Consider the following 15378-nt stretch of genomic DNA (forward strand, 5'->3'; position numbering starts at 1 on the left):
AGCCAAGGTGGTCACCTCGGGCAATCGAGAGGAAAAATACAGCAGGTCGCCAAAGCCAACAACATAATGGAAAAAAGCCTACGGCACCTGGTATTCCCAGGCGGTCTCCCATCCAGGTACTAACCAGGCACTAACCAGGCCGGACCCTGCTTAGCATCCGAGATCAGACGAGATCGAGCGCATTCAGGGTGATGTGGCCGTAGGCGATCTTGCAACCTACTTACAACTCTCTTGACAAAAGCCAAGGTGGTCACCTCGGGCAATCGAGAGGAAAAATACAGCAGGTCGCCAAAGCCAACAACATAATGGAAAAAAGCCTACGGCACCTGGTATTCCCAGGCGGTCTCCCATCCAGGTACTAACCAGGCCCGACCCTGCTTGGCATCCGAGATCAGACGAGGTCAAGCGCATTCAGGGTGATGTGGCTGTAGGTGATCTTGCACCCTACTTACAACTCTCTTGAAAAAAGCCAAGGTGGTCACCTCTGGCAATCGAGAGGAAAAATACAGCAGGTCGCCAAAGCCAACAACATAATGGAAAAAAGCCTACGGCACCTGGTATTCCCAGGCGGTCTCCCATCAAGGTACTAACCAGGCCCGACCCTGCTTGGCATCCGAGATCAGACGAGGTCAAGCGCTTTCAGGGTGATGTGGCCGTAAGCAATCTTGCACCCTACTTACAACTCTCTTGACAAAAGCCAAGGTGGTCACCTCGGGCAATCGAGAGGAAAAATACAGCAGGTCGCCAAAGCCAACAACATAATGGAAAAAAGCCTACGGCACCAGGTGTTCCCAGGCGGTCTCCCATCCAGGTACTAACCAGGCCTGACCCTGCTTAGCATCCGAAATCAGACGAGATCGAGCTCATTCAGGGTGATGTGGCTGTAGGCGATCTGGCATCCTACTTACAACTCTCTTGACAAAAGCCAAGGTGGTCACCTCGGGCAATTGAGAGGAAAAATACAGCAGGTCGCCAAAGCCAAAAACATAATGGAAAAAAGCCTACGGCACCTGGTATTCCCAGGCGGTCTCCCATCCAGGTACTAACCAGGCCCGACCCTGCTTAGCATCCGAGATCAGACGAGATCGAGCGCATTCAGGGTGATGTGGCCGTAGGCGATCTTGCAACCTACTTACAACTCTCTTGACAAAAGCCAAGGTGGTCACCTCGGGCAATTGAGAGGAAAAATACAGCAGGTCGCCAAAGCCAAAAACATAATGGAAAAAAGCCTACGGCACCTCGTATTCCCAAGCGGTCTCCTATCCAGGTACTTTCCAGGCCCGACCCTGCTTAGCATCCGAGATCAGACGAGATCGAGTGCATTCAGGGTGATGTGGCCGTAGGCGACCTTGCACCCTACTTACAACTCTCTTGACAAAAGCCAAGGTGGTCACCTCGGGCAATCGAGAGGAAAAATACAGCAGGTCGCCAAAGCCAAAAACATAATGGAAAAAAGCCTACGGCACCTGGTACTCCCAGGCGGTCTCCCATCCAGGTACTAACCAGGCCTGACCCTGCTTAGCATCCGAGATAAGACGAGATCGAGAGCATTCAGGGTGATGTGGCCGTAGGTGACCTTGCACCCTACTTACAACTCTCTTGACAAAAGCCAAGGTGGTCACCTCGGGCAATCGAGAGGAAAAATACAGCAGGTCGCCAAAGCCAAAAACATAATGGAAAAAAGCCTACGGCACCTGGTATTCCCAGGCGGTCTCCCATCCAGGTACTAACCAGGCCTGACCCTGCTTAGCATCCGAGATCAGACGAGATCGACAGCATTCAGGGTGATGTGGCAGTAGGCGTCCTTGCACCCTACTTACAACTCTCTTGACAAAAGCCAAGGTGGTCACCTCGGGCAATCGAGAGGAAAAATACAGCAGGTCGCCAAAGCCAACAACATAATGGAAAACAGCCTACGGCACCTGGTACTCCCAGGCGGTGTCCCATCTAGGTACTAACCAGGCCTGACCCTGCTTAGCATCCGAGATCAGACGAGATTGAGAGCATTCAGGGTGATGTGGCCGTAGGTGACCTTGCACCCTACTTACAACTCTCTTGACAAAAGCCAAGGTGGTCACCTCGGGCAATCGAGAGGAAAAATACAGCAGGTCACCAAAGCCAAAAACATAATGGAAAAAAGCCTACGGCACCTGGTATTCCCAGGCGGTCTCCCATTCAGGTACTAACCAGGCCTGACCCTGCTTAGCATCCGAGATCAGACGAGATCGAGAGCATTCAGGGTGATGTGGCCGTAGGCGTCCTTGCACCCTACTTACAACTCTCTTGACAAAAGCCAAGGTGGTCACCTCGGGCAATCGAGAGGAAAAATACAGCAGGTCGCCAAAGCCAACAACATAATGGAAAAAAGCCTACGGCACCTGGTATTCCCAGGCGGTCTCCCATCCAGGTACTAACCAGGCCCGACCCTGCTTAGCATCCAAGATCAGACGAAATCTAGCGCTTTCAGGGTGATGTGGCCGTAGGCAATCTTGCACCCTACTTACAACTCTCTTGACAAAAGCCAAGGTGGTCACCTCGTGCAATCAAGAGGAAAAATACAGCAGGTCGCCAAAGCCAACAACATAATGGAAAAAAGCCTACGGCACCTCGTATTCCCAAGCGGTCTCCTATCCAGGTACTTTCCAGGCCCGACCCTGCTTAGCATCCGAGATCAGACGAGATCGAGTGCATTCAGGGTGATGTGGCCGTAGGCGACCTTGCACCCTACTTACAACTCTCTTGACAAAAGCCAAGGTGGTCACCTCGGGCAATCGAGAGGAAAAATACAGCATGTCGCCAAAGCCAAAAACATAATGGAAAAAAGCCTACGGCACCTGGTATTCCCAGGCGGTCTCCCATCCAGGTACTAACCAGGCCTGACCCTGCTTAGCATCCGAGATCAGACGAGATTGAGAGCATTCAGGGTGATGTGGCCGTAGGTGACCTTGCACCCTACTTACAACTCTCTTGACAAAAGCCAAGGTGGTCACCTCGGGCAATCGAGAGGAAAAATACAGCAGGTCACCAAAGCCAAAAACATAATGGAAAAAAGCCTACGGCACCTGGTATTCCCAGGCGGTCTCCCATCCAAGTACTAACCAGGCCTGACCCTGCTTAGCATCCGAGATCAGACGAGATCGAGAGCATTCAGGGTGATGTGGCCGTAGGCGTCCTTGCACCCTACTTACAACTCTCTTGACAAAAGCCAAGGTGGTCACCTCGGGCAATCGAGAGGAAAAATACAGCAGGTCGCCAAAGCCAACAACATAATGGAAAAAAGCCTACGGCACCTGGTATTCCCAGGCGGTCTCCCATCCAGGTACTAACCAGGCCCGACCCTGCTTAGCATCCAAGATCAGACGAGATCTAGCGCTTTCAGGGTGATGTGGCCGTAGGCAATCTTGCACCCTACTTACAACTCTCTTGACAAAAGCCAAGGTGGTCACCTCGTGCAATCAAGAGGAAAAATACAGCAGGTCGCCAAAGCCAACAACATAATGGAAAAAAGCCTACGGCACCTGGTATTCCCAGGCGGTCTCCCATCCAGGTACTAACCAGGCCCGACCCTGCTTAGCATCCGAGATCAGACGAGATCAAGCGCATTCAGAGTGTTGTGGCCGGAGGCGATCTTGCACCCTACTTACAACTCTCTTGACAAAAGCCAAGGTGGTCACCTCGGGCAATCGAGAGGAAAAATACAGCAGGTCGCCAAAGCCAACAACATAATGGAAAAAAGCCTACGGCACCTGGTATTCCCAGGCGGTCTCCCATCCAGGTACTAACCAGGCCCGACCCTGCTTAGCATCCAAGATCAGACGAAATCTAGCGCTTTCAGGGTGATGTGGCCGTAGGCAATCTTGCACCCTACTTACAACTCTCTTGACAAAAGCCAAGGTGGTCACCTCGTGCAATCAAGAGGAAAAATACAGCAGGTCGCCAAAGCCAACAACATAATGGAAAAAAGCCTACGGCACCTCGTATTCCCAAGCGGTCTCCTATCCAGGTACTTTCCAGGCCCGACCCTGCTTAGCATCCGAGATCAGACGAGATCGAGTGCATTCAGGGTGATGTGGCCGTAGGCGACCTTGCACCCTACTTACAACTCTCTTGACAAAAGCCAAGGTGGTCACCTCGGGCAATCGAGAGGAAAAATACAGCATGTCGCCAAAGCCAAAAACATAATGGAAAAAAGCCTACGGCACCTGGTATTCCCAGGCGGTCTCCCATCCAGGTACTAACCAGGCCTGACCCTGCTTAGCATCTGAGATCAGACGAGATTGAGAGCATTCAGGGTGATGTGGCCGTAGGTGACCTTGCACCCTACTTACAACTCTCTTGACAAAAGCCAAGGTGGTCACCTCGGGCAATCGAGAGGAAAAATACAGCAGGTCGCCAAAGCCAACAACATAATGGAAAAAAGCCTACGGCACCTGGTATTCCCAGGCGGTCTCCCATCCAGGTACTAACAAGGCCCGTCCCTGCTTAGCATCCGAGATCAGATGAGATCGGGCGCATTCAGGTTGATGTGGCCATAGGCGATCTTGCACCCTACTTACAACTCTCTTGACAAAAGCCAAGGTGGTCACCTCGGGCAATCGAGAGGAAAAATACAGCAGGTCGCCAAAGCCAAAAACATAATGGAAAAAAGCCTATGGCACCTGGTATTCCCAGGCGGTCTCCCATCCAGGTAATAACCAGGCCCAACCCTGCTTAGCATCCGAGATCAGACGAGATCGAGCGCTTTCAGGGTGATGTGGCCGTAGGCGATCTTGCACCCTACTTACAACTCTCTTGACAAAAGCCAAGGTGGTCACCTCGGGCAATCGAGAGGAAAAATACAGCAGGTCGCCAAAGCCAACAACATAATGGAAAAAAGCCTACGGCACCTGGTATACCCAGGCGGTCTCCCATCCAGGTACTAACCAGGCCCGACCCTGCTTAGCATGCGAGATCAGACGAGATCGAGTGCATTCAGGGTGATGTGGCCGTAGGCGATCTTGCACCCTACTTACAACTCTCTTGACAAAAGCCAAGGTGGTCACCTCGGGCAAACGAGAGGAAAAATACAGCAGGTCGCCAAAGCCAACAACATAATGGAAAAAAGCCTACCGCTCCTGGTATTCCCATGCGGTCTCCCATCCAGGTACTAACCAGGCCCGACCCTGCTTAGCATCCGAGATCAGACGAGATCGAGCGCATTCAGGGCGATGTGGCCGTATGCTATCTTGCACCCTACTTACAACTCTCTTGACAAAAGCCAAGGTGGTCACCTCGGGCAATCGAGAGGAAAAATACAGCAGGTCGCCAAAGCCAACAACATAATGGAAAAAAGCCTACGGCACCTGGTATTCCCAGGCGATCTCCCATCCAGGTACTAACCAGGCCCGACCCTGCTTAGCATCCGAGATCAGACGAGATCGAGCGCATTCAGGGTGATGTGGCCGTATGCGATCTTGCACCCTACTTACAACTCTCTTGACAAAAGCCAAGGTGGTCACCTCGGGCAAACGAGAGGAAAAATACAGCAGGTCGCCAAAGCCATCAACCTAATGGAAAAAAGCCTACCGCTCCTGGTATTCCCAGGCGGTCTCCCATCCAGGTACTAACCAGGCCCGACCCTGCTTAGCATCCGAGATCAGACGAGATCGAGCGCTTTCAGGGTGATGTGGCCGTAGGCGATCTTGGACCCTACTTACAACTCTCTTGACAAAAGCCAAGGTGGTCACCTCGGGCAATCGAGAGGAAAAATACAGCAGGTCGCCAAAGCCAACAACATAATGGAAAAAAGCATACGGCACCTGGTATACCCAGGCGGTCTCCCATCCAGGTACTAACTAGGCCCGACTCTGCTTAGCAGCCGAGATCAGACGAGATCGAGCGCATTCAGGGTGATGTGGCCATAGGCAATCTTGCACCCTACTTACAACTCTCTTGACAAAAGCCAAGGTGGTCACCTCGGGCAATCGAGAGGAAAAATACAGCAGGTCGCCAAAGCCAACAACATAATGGAAAAAAGCCTACGGCACCTCGTATTCCCAAGCGGTCTCCTATCCAGGTACTAACCAGGCCCGACCCTGCTTAGCATCCGAGATCAGACGAGATCGAGTGCATTCAGGGTGATGTGGCCGTAGGCGACCTTGCACCCTACTTACAACTCTCTTGACAAAAGCCAAGGTGGTCACCTCGGGCAATCGAGAGGAAAAATACAGCAGGTCGCCAAAGCCAAAAACATAATGGAAAAAAGCCTACGGCACCTGGTATTCCCAGGCGGTCTCCCATCCAGGTACTAACCAGGCCTGACCCTGCTTAGCATCCGAGATCAGACGAGATCGAGCGCATTCAGGGTGATGTGGCCGTATGCTATCTTGCATCCTACTTACAACTCTCTTGACAAAAGCCAAGGTGGTCACCTCGGGCAATCGAGAGGAAAAATACAGCAGGTCGCCAAAGCCAACAACATAATTTAAAAAAGCCTACCGCTCCTGGTATTCCCATGCGGTCTCCCATCCAGGTACTAACCAGGCACTAACCAGGCCCGACCCTGCTTAGCATCCGAGATCAGACGAGATCGAGCGCATTCAGGGTGATGTGGCCGTATGCTATCTTGCACCCTACTTACAACTCTCTTGACAAAAGCCAAGGTGGTCACCTCGGGCAATCGAGAGGAAAAATACAGCAGGTCGCCAAAGCCAACAACATAATGGAAAAAAGCCTACGGCACCTGGTATTCCCAGGCGATCTCCCATCCAGGTACTAACCAGGCCCGACCCTGCTTAGCATCCGAGATCAGACGAGATCGAGCGCATTCAGGGTGATGTGGCCGTATGCGATCTTGCACCCTACTTACAACTCTCTTGACAAAAGCCAAGGTGGTCACCTCGGGCAAACGAGAGGAAAAATACAGCAGGTCGCCAAAGCCATCAACATAATGGAAAAAAGCCTACCGCTCCTGGTATTCCCAGGCGGTCTCCCATCCAGGTACTAACCAGGCCCGACCCTGCTTAGCATCCGAGATCAGACGAGATCGAGCGCTTTCAGGGTGATGTGGCCGTAGGCGATCTTAGACCCTACTTACAACTCTCTTGACAAAAGCCAAGGTGGTCACCTCGGGCAATCGAGAGGAAAAATACAGCAGGTCGCCAAAGCCAACAACATAATGGAAAAAAGCCTACGGCACCTGGTATACCCAGGCGGTCTCCCACCCAGGTACTAACTAGGCCCGACTCTGCTTAGCATCCGAGATCAGACGAGATCGAGCGCATTCAGGGTGATGTGGCCATAGGCAATCTTGCACCCTACTTACAACTCTCTTGACAAAAGCCAAGGTGGTCACCTCGGGCAATCGAGAGGAAAAATACAGCAGGTCGCCAAAGCCAAAAACATAATGGAAAAAAGCCTACGGCACCTCGTATTCCCAAGCGGTCTCCTATCCAGGTACTAACCAGGCCCGACCCTGCTTAGTATCCGAGATCAGACGAGATCGAGTGCATTCAGGGTGATGTGGCCGTAGGCGACCTTGCACCCTACTTACAACTCTCTTGACAAAAGCCAAGGTGGTCACCTCGGGCAATCGAGAGGAAAAATACAGCAGGTCGCCAAAGCCAAAAACATAATGGAAAAAAGCCTACGGCACCTGGTATTCCCAGGCGGTCTCCCATCCAGGTACTAACCAGGCCTGACCCTGCTTAGCATCCGAGATCAGACGAGATCGAGAGCATTCAGGGTGATGTGGCCGTAGGCGACCTTGCACCCTACTTACAACTCTCTTGACAAAAGCCAAGGTGGTCACCTCGGGCAATCGAGAGGAAAAATACAGCAGGTCGCCAAAGCCAAAAACATAATGGAAAAAAGCCTACGGCACCTGGTATTCCCAGGCGGTCTCCCATCCAGGTACTAACCAGGCCTGACCCTGCTTAGCATCCGAGATCAAACGAGATCGAGAGCATTCAGGGTGATGTGGCCGTAGGCATCCTTGCACCCTACTTACAACTCTCTTGACAAAAGCCAAGGTGGTCACCTCGGGCAATCGAGAGGAAAAATACAGCAGGTCGCCAAAGCCAACAACATAATGGAAAAAAGCCTACGGCACCTGGTATTCCCAGGCGGTCTCCCATCCAGGTACTAACCAGACCCGACCCTGCGTAGCATCCGAGATCAGACGAGATCAAGCGCATTCAGGGTGATGTGGCTGTAGGCGATCTTGCACTCTACTTACAACTCTCTTGACAAAAGCCAAGGTGGTCACCTCGGGCAATCGAGAGGAAAAATACAGCAGGTCGCCAAAGCCAACAACATAATGGAAAAAAGCCTACGGCACCTGGTATTCCCAGGCGGTCTCCCATCCAGGTACTAACCAGGCAATAACCAGGCCCGACCCTGCTTAGCATCCGAGATCAGACGAGATCGAGCGCATTCAGGGTGATGTGGCCGTAGGCGATCTTGCAACCTACTTACAACTCTCTTGACAAAAGCCAAGGTGGTCACCTCGGGCAATCGAGAGGAAAAATACAGCAGGTCGCCAAAGCCAACAACATAATGGAAAAAAGCCTACGGCAGCTGGTATTCCCAGGTGGTCTCCCATCCAGGTACTAACCAGGCCCGACCCTGCTTGGCATCCGAGATCAGACGAGGTCAAGCGCATTCAGGGTGATGTGGCCGTAGGCGAACTTGCACCCTACTTACAACTCTCTTGACAAAAGCCAAGGTGGTCACCTCTGGCAATCGAGAGGAAAAATACAGCAGGTCGCCAAAGCCAACAACATAATGGAAAAAAGCCTACGGCACCTGGTATTCCCAGGCGGTCTCCCATCAAGGTACTAACCAGGCCCGACCCTGCTTGGCATCCGAGATCAGACGAGGTCAAGCGCTTTCAGGGTGATGTGGCCGTAAGCAATCTTGCACCCTACTTACAACTCTCTTGACAAAAGCCAAGGTGGTCACCTCGGGCAATCGAGAGGAAAAATACAGCAGGTCGCCAAAGCCAACAACATAATGGAAAAAAGCCTACGGCACCTGGTATTCCCAGGCGGTCTCCCATCCAGGTACTAACCAGGCCCGACCCTGCTTAGCATCCGAGATCAGACGAGATCGAGCGCATTCAGGGTGATGTGGCCGTAGGCGATTTTGCAACCTACTTACAACTCTCTTGACAAAAGCCAAGGTGGTCACCTCGGGCAATTGAGAGGAAAAATACAGCAGGTCGCCAAAGCCAACAACATAATGGAAAAAAGCCTACGGCACCTCGTATTCCCAAGCGGTCTCCTATCCAGGTACTTTCCAGGCCCGACCCTGCTTAGCATCCGAGATCAGACGAGATCGAGTGCATTCAGGGTGATGTGGCCGTAGGCGACCTTGCACCCTACTTACAACTCTCTTGACAAAAGCCAAGGTGGTCACCTCGGGCAATCGAGAGGAAAAATACAGCAGGTCGCCAAAGCCAAAAACATAATGGAAAAAAGCCTACGGCACCTGGTATTCCCAGGCGGTCTCCCATCCAGGTACTAACCAGGCCTGACCCTGCTTAGCATCCGAGATCAGACGAGATCAGACGAGATCGAGAGCATTCAGGGTGATGTGGCCGTAGGTGACCTTGCACCCTACTTACAACTCTCTTGACAAAAGCCAAGGTGGTCACCTCGGGCAATCGAGAGGAAAAATACAGCAGGTCGCCAAAGCCAAAAACATAATGGAAAAAAGCCTACGGCACCTGGTACTCCCAGGCGGTCTCCCATCCAGGTACTAACCAGGCCTGACCCTGCTTAGCATCCGAGATAAGACGAGATCGAGAGCATTCAGGGTGATGTGGCCGTAGGTGACCTTGCACCCTACTTACAACTCTCTTGACAAAAGCCAAGGTGGTCACCTCGGGCAATCGAGAGGAAAAATACAGCAGGTCGCCAAAGCCAAAAACATAATGGAAAAAAGCCTACGGCACCTGGTATTCCCAGGCGGTCTCCCATCCAGGTACTAACCAGGCCTGACCCTGCTTAGCATCCGAGATCAGACGAGATCGACAGCATTCAGGGTGATGTGGCCGTAGGCGTCCTTGCACCCTACTTACAACTCTCTTGACAAAAGCCAAGGTGGTCACCTCGGGCAATCGAGAGGAAAAATACAGCAGGTCGCCAAAGCCAACAACATAATGGAAAACAGCCTACGGCACCTGGTACTCCCAGGCGGTCTCCCATCTAGGTACTAACCAGGCCTGACCCTGCTTAGCATCCGAGATCAGACGAGATTGAGAGCATTCAGGGTGATGTGGCCGTAGGTGACCTTGCACCCTACTTACAACTCTCTTGACAAAAGCCAAGGTGGTCACCTCGGGCAATCGAGAGGAAAAATACAGCAGGTCACCAAAGCCAAACACATAATGGAAAAAAGCCTACGGCACCTGGTATTCCCAGGCGGTCTCCCATCCAGGTACTAACCAGGCCTGACCCTGCTTAGCATCCGAGATCAGATGAGATCGAGAGCATTCAGGGTGATGTGGCCGTAGGCGTCCTTGCACTCTACTTACAACTCTCTTGACAAAAGCCAAGGTGGTCACCTCGGGCAATCGAGAGGAAAAATACAGCAGGTCGCCAAAGCCAACAACATAATGGAAAAAAGCCTACGGCACCTGGTATTCCCAGGCGGTCTCCCATCCAGGTACTAACCAGGCCCGACCCTGCTTAGCATCCAAGATCAGACGAGATCTAGCGCTTTCAGGGTGATGTGGCCGTAGGCAATCTTGCACCCTACTTACAACTCTCTTGACAAAAGCCAAGGTGGTCACCTCGTGCAATCAAGAGGAAAAATACAGCAGGTCGCCAAAGCCAACAACATAGTGGAAAAAAGCCTACGGCACCTGGTATTCCCAGGCGGTCTCCCATCCAGGTACTAACCAGGCCCGACCCTGCTTAGCATCCGAGATGGAGCGCATTCAGGGTGATGTGGCCGTAGGCGATCTTGGATTATATTACAACTATCTTGACAAAAGCCAAGGTGGACATCTCGGGCAATCGAGAGGAAAAATACAGCAGGTCGCCAAAGCCAACAACATAATGGAAAAAAGCCTACGGCACCTGGTATTCCCAGGCGATCTCCCATCCAGGTACTAACCAGGCCCGACCCTGCTTAGCATCCGAGATCAGACGAGATCGAGCGCATTCAGGGTGATGTGGCCGTATGCGATCTTGCACCCTACTTACAACTCTCTTGACAAAAGCCAAGGTGGTCACCTCGGGCAAACGAGAGGAAAAATACAGCAGGTCGCCAAAGCCATCAACATAATGGAAAAAAGCCTACCGCTCCTGGTATTCCCAGGCGGTCTCCCATCCAGGTACTCACCAGGCCCGACCCTGCTTAGCATCCGAGATCAGACGAGATCGAGCGCTTTCAGGGTGATGTGGCCGTAGGCGATCTTGGACCCTACTTACAACTCTCTTGACAAAAGCCAAGGTGGTCACCTCGGGCAATCGAGAGGAAAAATACAGCAGGTCGCCAAAGCCAACAACATAATGAAAAAAAGCCTACGGCACCTGGTATACCCAGGCGGTCTCCCACCCAGGTACTAACTAGGCCCGACTCTGCTTAGCATCCGAGATCAGACGAGATCGAGCGCATTCAGGGTGATGTGGCCATAGGCAATCTTGCACCCTACTTACAACTCTCTTGACAAAAGCCAAGGTGGTCACCTCGGGCAATCGAGAGGAAAAATACAGCAGGTCGCCAAAGCCAACAACATAATGGAAAAAAGCCTACGGCACCTGGTATTCCCAGGCGGTCTCCCATCCAGGTACTAACCAGACCCGACCCTGCGTAGCATCCGAGATCAGACGAGATCAAGCGCATTCAGGGTGATGTGGCTGTAGGCGATCTTGCACTCTACTTACAACTCTCTTGAAAAAAGCCAAGGTGGTCACCTCGGGCAATCGAGAGGAAAAATACAGCAGGTCGCCAAAGCCAACAACATAATGGAAAAAGCCTACGGCACCTGGTATTCCCAGGCGGTCTCCCATCCAGGTACTAACCAGGCAATAACCAGGCCCGACCCTGCTTAGCATCCGAGATCAGACGAGATCGAGCGCATTCAGGGTGATGTGGCCGTAGGCGATCTTGCAACCTACTTCCAACTCTCTTGACAAAAGCCAAGGTGGTCACCTCGGGCAATCGAGAGGAAAAATACAGCAGGTCGCCAAAGCCAACAACATAATGGAAAAAAGCCTACGGCAGCTGGTATTCCCAGGCGGTCTCCCATCCAGGTACTAACCAGGCCCGACCCTGCTTGGCATCCGAGATCAGACGAGGTCAAGCGCATTCAGGGTGATGTGGCCGTAGGCGATCTTGCACCCTACTTACAACTCTCTTGACAAAAGCCAAGGTGGTCACCTCGGGCAATCGAGAGGAAAAATACAGCAGGTCGCCAAAGCCAACAACATAATGGAAAAAAGCCTACGGCACCTGGTATTCCCAGGCGGTCTCCCATCCAGGTACTAACCAGGCCCGACCCTGCTTAGCATCCGAGGTCAGACGAGATTGAGCGCATTCAGGGTGATGTGGCCGCAGGCGATTTTGCACCCTACTTACAACTCTCTTGACAAAAGCCAAGGTGGTCACCTCGGGCAATCGAGAGGAAAAATACAGCAGGTCGCCAAAGCCAACAACATAATGGAAAAAAGCCTACGGCACCAGGTGTTCCCAGGCGGTCTCCCATCCAGGTACTAACCAGGCCTGACCCTGCTTAGCATCCGAAATCAGACGAGATAGAGCGCATTCAGGGTGATGTGGCTGTAGGCGATCTGGCATCCTACTTACAACTCTCTTGACAAAAGCCAAGGTGGTCACCTCGGGCAATTGAGAGGAAAAATACAGCAGGCCGCCAAAGCCAAAAACATAATGGAAAAAAGCCTACGGCACCTGGTATTCCCAGGCGGTCTCCCATCCAGGTACTAACCAGGCCCGACCCTGCTTAGCATCCGAGATCAGACGAGATCGAGCGCATTCAGGGTGATGTGGCCGTAGGCGATCTTGCAACCTACTTACAACTCTCTTGACAAAAGCCAAGGTGGTCACCTCGGGCAATTGAGAGGAAAAATACAGCAGGTCGCCAAAGCCAACAACATAATGGAAAAAAGCCTACGGCACCTCGTATTCCCAAGCAGTCTCCTATCCAGGTACTTTCCAGGCCCGACCCTGCTTAGCATCCGAGATCAGACGAGATCGAGTGCATTCAGGGTGATGTGGCCGTAGGCGACCTTGCGCCCTACTTACAACTCTCTTGACAAAAGCCAAGGTGGTCACCTCGGGCAATCGAGAGGAAAAATACAGCAGGTCGCCAAAGCCAAAAACATAATGGAAAAAAGCCTACGGCACCTGGTATTCCCAGGCGGTCTCCCATCCAGGTACTAACCAGGCCTGAGCCTGCTTAGCATCCGAGATCAGACGAGATCAGACGAGATCGAGAGCATTCAGGGTGATGTGGCCGTAGGTGACCTTGCACCCTACTTACAACTCTCTTGACAAAAGCCAAGGTGGTCACCTCGGGCAATCGAGAGGAAAAATACAGCAGGTCGCCAAGGCCAAAAACATAATGGAAAAAAGCCTACGGCACCTGGTATTCCCAGGCGGTCTCCCATCCAGGTACTAACCAGGCCTGACCCTGCTTAGCATCCGAGATCAGACGAGATCGAGAGCATTCAGGGTGATGTGGCCTTAGGCATCCTTGCACCCTACTTACAACTCTCTTGACAAAAGCCAAGGTGGTCACCTCGGGCAATCGAGAGGAAAAATACAGCAGGTCGCCAAAGCCAACAACATAATGGAAAAAAGCCTACGGCACCTGGTATTCCCAGGCGGTCTCCCATCCAGGTACTAACCAGGCCCGACCCTGCTTAGCATCCAAGATCAGACGAGATCTAGCGCTTTCAGGGTGATGTGGCCGTAGGCAATCTTGCACCCTACTTACAACTCTCTTGACAAAAGCCAAGGTGGTCACCTCGTGCAATCAAGAGGAAAAATACAGCAGGTCGCCAAAGCCAACAACATATTGGAAAAAAGCCTACGGCACCTGGTATTCCCAGGCGGTCTCCCATCCAGGTACTAACCAGGCCCGACCCTGCTTAGCATCCGAGATCAGACGAGATCGAGCGCTTTCAGGGTGATGTGGCCATAGGCGATCTTGCACCCTACTTACAACTCTCTTGACAAAAGCCAAGGTGGTCACCTCGGGCAATCGAGAGGGAAAATACAGCAGGTCGCCAAAGCCAACAACATAATGGAAAAAAGCCTACGGCACCTGGTATACCCAGGCGGTCTCCCACCCAGGTACTAACTAGGCCCGACTCTGCTTAGCATCGGAGATCAGACGAGATCGAGCGCATTCAGGGTGATGTGGCCATAGGCAATCTTGCACCCTACTTACAACTCTCTTGACAAAAGCCAAGGTGGTCACCTCGGGCAATCGAGAGGAAAAATACAGCAGGTCGCCAAAGCCAACAACATAATGGAAAAAAGCCTACGGCACCTGGTATTCCCAGGCGGTCTCCCATCCAGGTACTAACCAGACCCGACCCTGCGTAGCATCCGAGATCAGACGAGATCAAGCGCATTCAGGGTGATGTGGCTGTAGGCGATCTTGCACTCTACTTACAACTCTCTTGAAAAAAGCCAAGGTGGTCACCTCGGGCAATCGAGAGGAAAAATACAGCAGGTCGCCAAAGCCAACAACATAATGGAAAAAAGCCTACGGCACCTGGTATTCCCAGGCGGTCTCCCATCCAGGTACTAACCAGGCAATAACCAGGCCCGACCCTGCTTAGCATCCGAGATCAGACGAGATCGAGCGCATTCAGGGTGATGTGGCCGTAGGCGATCTTGCAACCTACTTCCAACTCTCTTGACAAAAGCCAAGGTGGTCACCTCGGGCAATCGAGAGGAAAAATACAGCAGGTCGCCAAAGCCAACAACATAATGGAAAAAAGCCTACGGCAGCTGGTATTCCCAGGCGGTCTCCCATCCAGGTACTAACCAGGCCCGACCCTGCTTGGCATCCGAGATCAGACGAGGTCAAGCGCATTCAGGGTGATGTGGCCGTAGGCGATCTTGCACCCTACTTACAACTCTCTTGACAAAAGCCAAGGTGGTCACCTCGGGCAATCGAGAGGAAAAATACAGCAGGTCGCCAAAGCCAACAACATAATGGAAAAAAGCCTACGGCACCTGGTATTCCCAGGCGGTCTCCCATCCAGGTACTAACCAGGCCCGACCCTGCTTAGCATCCGAGGTCAGACGAGATTGAGCGCATTCAGGGTGATGTGGCCGCAGGCGATTTTGCACCCTACTTATAACTCTCTTGACAAAAGCCAAGGTGGTCACCTCGGGCAATCGAGAGGAAAAATA

General features: G+C 52.3%; 26 non-coding genes and 41 pseudogenes across 26 annotated transcripts; all 67 read right to left on the reverse strand.

Annotated features, from left to right (window-relative positions):
* Positions 1-75: 75 nt before the first annotated feature.
* LOC143946980 (5S ribosomal RNA) lies at positions 76-205 on the reverse strand (annotated as a pseudogene).
* Positions 206-314: 109 nt separating this feature from the next.
* Positions 315-433, reverse strand: LOC143946378 (5S ribosomal RNA; annotated as a pseudogene).
* A 109-nt stretch (positions 434-542) lies between these two features.
* Positions 543-661, reverse strand: LOC143943654 (5S ribosomal RNA; annotated as a pseudogene).
* Positions 662-770: 109 nt separating this feature from the next.
* LOC143946899 (5S ribosomal RNA) lies at positions 771-889 on the reverse strand (annotated as a pseudogene).
* A 109-nt stretch (positions 890-998) lies between these two features.
* LOC143951757 (5S ribosomal RNA) lies at positions 999-1117 on the reverse strand. The gene has a single exon (XR_013266999.1). It is a non-coding gene; the product is annotated as a 5S ribosomal RNA (ribosomal RNA).
* A 109-nt stretch (positions 1118-1226) lies between these two features.
* LOC143954877 (5S ribosomal RNA) lies at positions 1227-1345 on the reverse strand (annotated as a pseudogene).
* Positions 1346-1454: 109 nt separating this feature from the next.
* LOC143946407 (5S ribosomal RNA) lies at positions 1455-1573 on the reverse strand (annotated as a pseudogene).
* Positions 1574-1682: 109 nt separating this feature from the next.
* LOC143945696 (5S ribosomal RNA) lies at positions 1683-1801 on the reverse strand (annotated as a pseudogene).
* A 109-nt stretch (positions 1802-1910) lies between these two features.
* LOC143947091 (5S ribosomal RNA) lies at positions 1911-2029 on the reverse strand (annotated as a pseudogene).
* A 109-nt stretch (positions 2030-2138) lies between these two features.
* LOC143952657 (5S ribosomal RNA) lies at positions 2139-2257 on the reverse strand. Its single transcript, XR_013267812.1, has one exon. It is a non-coding gene; the product is annotated as a 5S ribosomal RNA (ribosomal RNA).
* A 109-nt stretch (positions 2258-2366) lies between these two features.
* Positions 2367-2485, reverse strand: LOC143954883 (5S ribosomal RNA; annotated as a pseudogene).
* Positions 2486-2594: 109 nt separating this feature from the next.
* Positions 2595-2713, reverse strand: LOC143954878 (5S ribosomal RNA; annotated as a pseudogene).
* A 109-nt stretch (positions 2714-2822) lies between these two features.
* On the reverse strand, positions 2823-2941 carry LOC143944860 (5S ribosomal RNA; annotated as a pseudogene).
* A 109-nt stretch (positions 2942-3050) lies between these two features.
* Positions 3051-3169, reverse strand: LOC143950991 (5S ribosomal RNA). The gene has a single exon (XR_013266305.1). It is a non-coding gene; the product is annotated as a 5S ribosomal RNA (ribosomal RNA).
* Positions 3170-3278: 109 nt separating this feature from the next.
* On the reverse strand, positions 3279-3397 carry LOC143953040 (5S ribosomal RNA). Its single transcript, XR_013268159.1, has one exon. It is a non-coding gene; the product is annotated as a 5S ribosomal RNA (ribosomal RNA).
* A 109-nt stretch (positions 3398-3506) lies between these two features.
* Positions 3507-3625, reverse strand: LOC143944695 (5S ribosomal RNA; annotated as a pseudogene).
* Positions 3626-3734: 109 nt separating this feature from the next.
* LOC143954884 (5S ribosomal RNA) lies at positions 3735-3853 on the reverse strand (annotated as a pseudogene).
* Positions 3854-3962: 109 nt separating this feature from the next.
* Positions 3963-4081, reverse strand: LOC143954879 (5S ribosomal RNA; annotated as a pseudogene).
* Positions 4082-4190: 109 nt separating this feature from the next.
* Positions 4191-4309, reverse strand: LOC143946752 (5S ribosomal RNA; annotated as a pseudogene).
* A 109-nt stretch (positions 4310-4418) lies between these two features.
* Positions 4419-4537, reverse strand: LOC143954829 (5S ribosomal RNA; annotated as a pseudogene).
* Positions 4538-4646: 109 nt separating this feature from the next.
* LOC143952841 (5S ribosomal RNA) lies at positions 4647-4765 on the reverse strand. The gene has a single exon (XR_013267979.1). It is a non-coding gene; the product is annotated as a 5S ribosomal RNA (ribosomal RNA).
* Positions 4766-4874: 109 nt separating this feature from the next.
* On the reverse strand, positions 4875-4993 carry LOC143951837 (5S ribosomal RNA). Its single transcript, XR_013267071.1, has one exon. It is a non-coding gene; the product is annotated as a 5S ribosomal RNA (ribosomal RNA).
* Positions 4994-5102: 109 nt separating this feature from the next.
* On the reverse strand, positions 5103-5221 carry LOC143944603 (5S ribosomal RNA; annotated as a pseudogene).
* A 109-nt stretch (positions 5222-5330) lies between these two features.
* LOC143952779 (5S ribosomal RNA) lies at positions 5331-5449 on the reverse strand. The gene has a single exon (XR_013267923.1). It is a non-coding gene; the product is annotated as a 5S ribosomal RNA (ribosomal RNA).
* Positions 5450-5558: 109 nt separating this feature from the next.
* LOC143952983 (5S ribosomal RNA) lies at positions 5559-5677 on the reverse strand. The gene has a single exon (XR_013268107.1). It is a non-coding gene; the product is annotated as a 5S ribosomal RNA (ribosomal RNA).
* Positions 5678-5786: 109 nt separating this feature from the next.
* LOC143947285 (5S ribosomal RNA) lies at positions 5787-5905 on the reverse strand (annotated as a pseudogene).
* A 109-nt stretch (positions 5906-6014) lies between these two features.
* On the reverse strand, positions 6015-6133 carry LOC143953787 (5S ribosomal RNA). Its single transcript, XR_013268837.1, has one exon. It is a non-coding gene; the product is annotated as a 5S ribosomal RNA (ribosomal RNA).
* A 109-nt stretch (positions 6134-6242) lies between these two features.
* On the reverse strand, positions 6243-6361 carry LOC143953716 (5S ribosomal RNA). Its single transcript, XR_013268772.1, has one exon. It is a non-coding gene; the product is annotated as a 5S ribosomal RNA (ribosomal RNA).
* A 109-nt stretch (positions 6362-6470) lies between these two features.
* LOC143949500 (5S ribosomal RNA) lies at positions 6471-6600 on the reverse strand (annotated as a pseudogene).
* A 109-nt stretch (positions 6601-6709) lies between these two features.
* Positions 6710-6828, reverse strand: LOC143952780 (5S ribosomal RNA). The gene has a single exon (XR_013267924.1). It is a non-coding gene; the product is annotated as a 5S ribosomal RNA (ribosomal RNA).
* A 109-nt stretch (positions 6829-6937) lies between these two features.
* LOC143952984 (5S ribosomal RNA) lies at positions 6938-7056 on the reverse strand. Its single transcript, XR_013268108.1, has one exon. It is a non-coding gene; the product is annotated as a 5S ribosomal RNA (ribosomal RNA).
* A 109-nt stretch (positions 7057-7165) lies between these two features.
* On the reverse strand, positions 7166-7284 carry LOC143945593 (5S ribosomal RNA; annotated as a pseudogene).
* A 109-nt stretch (positions 7285-7393) lies between these two features.
* On the reverse strand, positions 7394-7512 carry LOC143944749 (5S ribosomal RNA; annotated as a pseudogene).
* A 109-nt stretch (positions 7513-7621) lies between these two features.
* LOC143951581 (5S ribosomal RNA) lies at positions 7622-7740 on the reverse strand. The gene has a single exon (XR_013266840.1). It is a non-coding gene; the product is annotated as a 5S ribosomal RNA (ribosomal RNA).
* A 109-nt stretch (positions 7741-7849) lies between these two features.
* LOC143952194 (5S ribosomal RNA) lies at positions 7850-7968 on the reverse strand. Its single transcript, XR_013267394.1, has one exon. It is a non-coding gene; the product is annotated as a 5S ribosomal RNA (ribosomal RNA).
* Positions 7969-8077: 109 nt separating this feature from the next.
* LOC143946104 (5S ribosomal RNA) lies at positions 8078-8196 on the reverse strand (annotated as a pseudogene).
* Positions 8197-8305: 109 nt separating this feature from the next.
* LOC143947462 (5S ribosomal RNA) lies at positions 8306-8435 on the reverse strand (annotated as a pseudogene).
* A 109-nt stretch (positions 8436-8544) lies between these two features.
* LOC143945966 (5S ribosomal RNA) lies at positions 8545-8663 on the reverse strand (annotated as a pseudogene).
* A 109-nt stretch (positions 8664-8772) lies between these two features.
* LOC143943655 (5S ribosomal RNA) lies at positions 8773-8891 on the reverse strand (annotated as a pseudogene).
* Positions 8892-9000: 109 nt separating this feature from the next.
* On the reverse strand, positions 9001-9119 carry LOC143951769 (5S ribosomal RNA). Its single transcript, XR_013267010.1, has one exon. It is a non-coding gene; the product is annotated as a 5S ribosomal RNA (ribosomal RNA).
* A 109-nt stretch (positions 9120-9228) lies between these two features.
* Positions 9229-9347, reverse strand: LOC143954880 (5S ribosomal RNA; annotated as a pseudogene).
* Positions 9348-9456: 109 nt separating this feature from the next.
* On the reverse strand, positions 9457-9585 carry LOC143946614 (5S ribosomal RNA; annotated as a pseudogene).
* Positions 9586-9694: 109 nt separating this feature from the next.
* Positions 9695-9813, reverse strand: LOC143946410 (5S ribosomal RNA; annotated as a pseudogene).
* A 109-nt stretch (positions 9814-9922) lies between these two features.
* On the reverse strand, positions 9923-10041 carry LOC143954516 (5S ribosomal RNA). The gene has a single exon (XR_013269501.1). It is a non-coding gene; the product is annotated as a 5S ribosomal RNA (ribosomal RNA).
* Positions 10042-10150: 109 nt separating this feature from the next.
* LOC143946012 (5S ribosomal RNA) lies at positions 10151-10269 on the reverse strand (annotated as a pseudogene).
* Positions 10270-10378: 109 nt separating this feature from the next.
* On the reverse strand, positions 10379-10497 carry LOC143950743 (5S ribosomal RNA). Its single transcript, XR_013266081.1, has one exon. It is a non-coding gene; the product is annotated as a 5S ribosomal RNA (ribosomal RNA).
* A 109-nt stretch (positions 10498-10606) lies between these two features.
* LOC143953041 (5S ribosomal RNA) lies at positions 10607-10725 on the reverse strand. The gene has a single exon (XR_013268160.1). It is a non-coding gene; the product is annotated as a 5S ribosomal RNA (ribosomal RNA).
* Positions 10726-10834: 109 nt separating this feature from the next.
* LOC143948272 (5S ribosomal RNA) lies at positions 10835-10943 on the reverse strand (annotated as a pseudogene).
* A 108-nt stretch (positions 10944-11051) lies between these two features.
* Positions 11052-11170, reverse strand: LOC143952781 (5S ribosomal RNA). Its single transcript, XR_013267925.1, has one exon. It is a non-coding gene; the product is annotated as a 5S ribosomal RNA (ribosomal RNA).
* A 109-nt stretch (positions 11171-11279) lies between these two features.
* Positions 11280-11398, reverse strand: LOC143954681 (5S ribosomal RNA). Its single transcript, XR_013269646.1, has one exon. It is a non-coding gene; the product is annotated as a 5S ribosomal RNA (ribosomal RNA).
* A 109-nt stretch (positions 11399-11507) lies between these two features.
* Positions 11508-11626, reverse strand: LOC143945594 (5S ribosomal RNA; annotated as a pseudogene).
* A 109-nt stretch (positions 11627-11735) lies between these two features.
* Positions 11736-11854, reverse strand: LOC143946105 (5S ribosomal RNA; annotated as a pseudogene).
* A 108-nt stretch (positions 11855-11962) lies between these two features.
* LOC143947463 (5S ribosomal RNA) lies at positions 11963-12092 on the reverse strand (annotated as a pseudogene).
* Positions 12093-12201: 109 nt separating this feature from the next.
* LOC143946141 (5S ribosomal RNA) lies at positions 12202-12320 on the reverse strand (annotated as a pseudogene).
* Positions 12321-12429: 109 nt separating this feature from the next.
* LOC143954025 (5S ribosomal RNA) lies at positions 12430-12548 on the reverse strand. Its single transcript, XR_013269053.1, has one exon. It is a non-coding gene; the product is annotated as a 5S ribosomal RNA (ribosomal RNA).
* Positions 12549-12657: 109 nt separating this feature from the next.
* LOC143947663 (5S ribosomal RNA) lies at positions 12658-12776 on the reverse strand (annotated as a pseudogene).
* Positions 12777-12885: 109 nt separating this feature from the next.
* On the reverse strand, positions 12886-13004 carry LOC143951782 (5S ribosomal RNA). Its single transcript, XR_013267021.1, has one exon. It is a non-coding gene; the product is annotated as a 5S ribosomal RNA (ribosomal RNA).
* Positions 13005-13113: 109 nt separating this feature from the next.
* On the reverse strand, positions 13114-13232 carry LOC143953520 (5S ribosomal RNA). Its single transcript, XR_013268594.1, has one exon. It is a non-coding gene; the product is annotated as a 5S ribosomal RNA (ribosomal RNA).
* A 109-nt stretch (positions 13233-13341) lies between these two features.
* On the reverse strand, positions 13342-13470 carry LOC143948033 (5S ribosomal RNA; annotated as a pseudogene).
* A 109-nt stretch (positions 13471-13579) lies between these two features.
* Positions 13580-13698, reverse strand: LOC143943481 (5S ribosomal RNA; annotated as a pseudogene).
* A 109-nt stretch (positions 13699-13807) lies between these two features.
* LOC143953043 (5S ribosomal RNA) lies at positions 13808-13926 on the reverse strand. Its single transcript, XR_013268161.1, has one exon. It is a non-coding gene; the product is annotated as a 5S ribosomal RNA (ribosomal RNA).
* A 109-nt stretch (positions 13927-14035) lies between these two features.
* On the reverse strand, positions 14036-14154 carry LOC143943823 (5S ribosomal RNA). Its single transcript, XR_013264969.1, has one exon. It is a non-coding gene; the product is annotated as a 5S ribosomal RNA (ribosomal RNA).
* A 109-nt stretch (positions 14155-14263) lies between these two features.
* On the reverse strand, positions 14264-14382 carry LOC143947582 (5S ribosomal RNA; annotated as a pseudogene).
* A 109-nt stretch (positions 14383-14491) lies between these two features.
* On the reverse strand, positions 14492-14610 carry LOC143946106 (5S ribosomal RNA; annotated as a pseudogene).
* A 109-nt stretch (positions 14611-14719) lies between these two features.
* On the reverse strand, positions 14720-14849 carry LOC143947465 (5S ribosomal RNA; annotated as a pseudogene).
* Positions 14850-14958: 109 nt separating this feature from the next.
* On the reverse strand, positions 14959-15077 carry LOC143946142 (5S ribosomal RNA; annotated as a pseudogene).
* Positions 15078-15186: 109 nt separating this feature from the next.
* Positions 15187-15305, reverse strand: LOC143954026 (5S ribosomal RNA). The gene has a single exon (XR_013269054.1). It is a non-coding gene; the product is annotated as a 5S ribosomal RNA (ribosomal RNA).
* Between the last annotated feature and the right edge of the window lie 73 nt (positions 15306-15378).

Source organism: Lithobates pipiens, unplaced genomic scaffold, assembly GCF_037356315.1.
Source record: "Lithobates pipiens isolate NorthernLeopardFrog02 unplaced genomic scaffold, aLitPip1_a1.2 Scaffold_30, whole genome shotgun sequence".
NCBI lineage: Eukaryota > Metazoa > Chordata > Amphibia > Anura > Ranidae > Lithobates > Lithobates pipiens.